Raw genomic sequence first — 1,416 nt, 5'->3', positions numbered from 1 at the left:
CTCTTCTTCTTCTTCTTCTTCTTCTTCTTCTTCTTCTTCTTCTTCTTCTTCTTCTTCTTCTTCTTCTTCTTCTTCTTTTCTCCTCCTCCTCCTCCTCCTCCTCTTCTTCTTCTTCTTCTTCTTTTCGTTTTTCAGGACAGGGTTTTGAGGCTAGAGAGATGGCTCAGAGGTTAAGAGCACTGACTGCTCTTCCAGAGTTCAATTCTTAGCAACCACATGATGCTCACAACCATCGATAATGAGAGGAAAATGTATAACTCGAGTTCAAGAGCATCTGATACCTTCTTCCGGGCCCTGCGGACATTACATATAGATGGTGCACAGACATACATGCAGGCAGAATAACCATATACATAAATTAAAGTAATTTTTAAAAATGAAAATAGTAGAATTTGATTCACAAGATTTTATATTTCTTCATAAAAGTTATAATAAAACTACTTTTTGCTAGGTGTGGCAGTACACACCTTTAATCATAGCAATAGGAAAGCAGGAGGTAGAAAGATCTCTGTGAATTCAAGGCCAGCCTGGTCTACATAGCAGGTTCCCTGACAGCCAGGGCTACATACAGAGATCCTATCTCAAAAGAAATAAATAAGCCCTGCAGTGGCCAAGTCACCTTTAATCTCAGCACTCCAGAGGCATGGGAAGGCAGATTTCTGTGAGTTCAAGGCCAGCCTGACCTACAAAGTTCTAGGACAGCTAGGGCTGTTAAAAATAAAACAAAAAGAAAAAGAAAAGTTTTGGGGTTTGTCTGTTTGTTTTTGAAGATGACTCAATTTCAGAGAACCTGAGAAGCCTGCTGCAACCATCCAGGCTGGGCTGCTAAGGATGAGGAGGTGCAGAGAATCTGGAGTAAGTCTCAATAAGCTGTAGCACAATTAACAAAAACACAGACACAGATATTGGGGTTCAACCTGAAGACCAGAAAAGCAAAGCAGCCAGCCACTGCCTCTTACCTCTACCACAGTCCGAATAGGGCGATCCTGCCTCCAGGAATCCTCAGAATGAGACTGGCTGAGAGCTGTCTCCTCCTGTCTTGTATTCCTCTCTAGGGCTGGGATTAAAGGTGTGCAACACTACCGCCCAGTTTCTATGACAAACTAGTGTGGCTACTTGGATTAAAGGTATGTGATGTCACTGCGTGGTCTGTGAGGCTGACCAGGGTGTTTGTTTTACTCTCCGATCTTTAGCCAAGCTTGATTTACTAAAATACAAATGAAATATCACTACAATAAGCAGTCTGACAGTGTGGATTGCCTAGATCTAGTGCCTACCCGGGTACTACACGCTCCTCTGTGATCTCATCAATACTGCCTCAGACCAGCATCTGAACCCATTCTACTCTCCGCAACAGGGGAAATCATTGCTTTCCAAGTTCACCTGAACATGGAGTCAAACGTGTATCTATAAATG

This window comes from Microtus ochrogaster, unplaced genomic scaffold (assembly GCF_000317375.1).
Source record: "Microtus ochrogaster isolate Prairie Vole_2 unplaced genomic scaffold, MicOch1.0 UNK69, whole genome shotgun sequence".
Taxonomy (NCBI): domain Eukaryota; kingdom Metazoa; phylum Chordata; class Mammalia; order Rodentia; family Cricetidae; genus Microtus; species Microtus ochrogaster.
The sequence above is the reverse complement of the archived record's forward strand: the minus strand, read 5'-3'. Positions refer to the sequence as shown.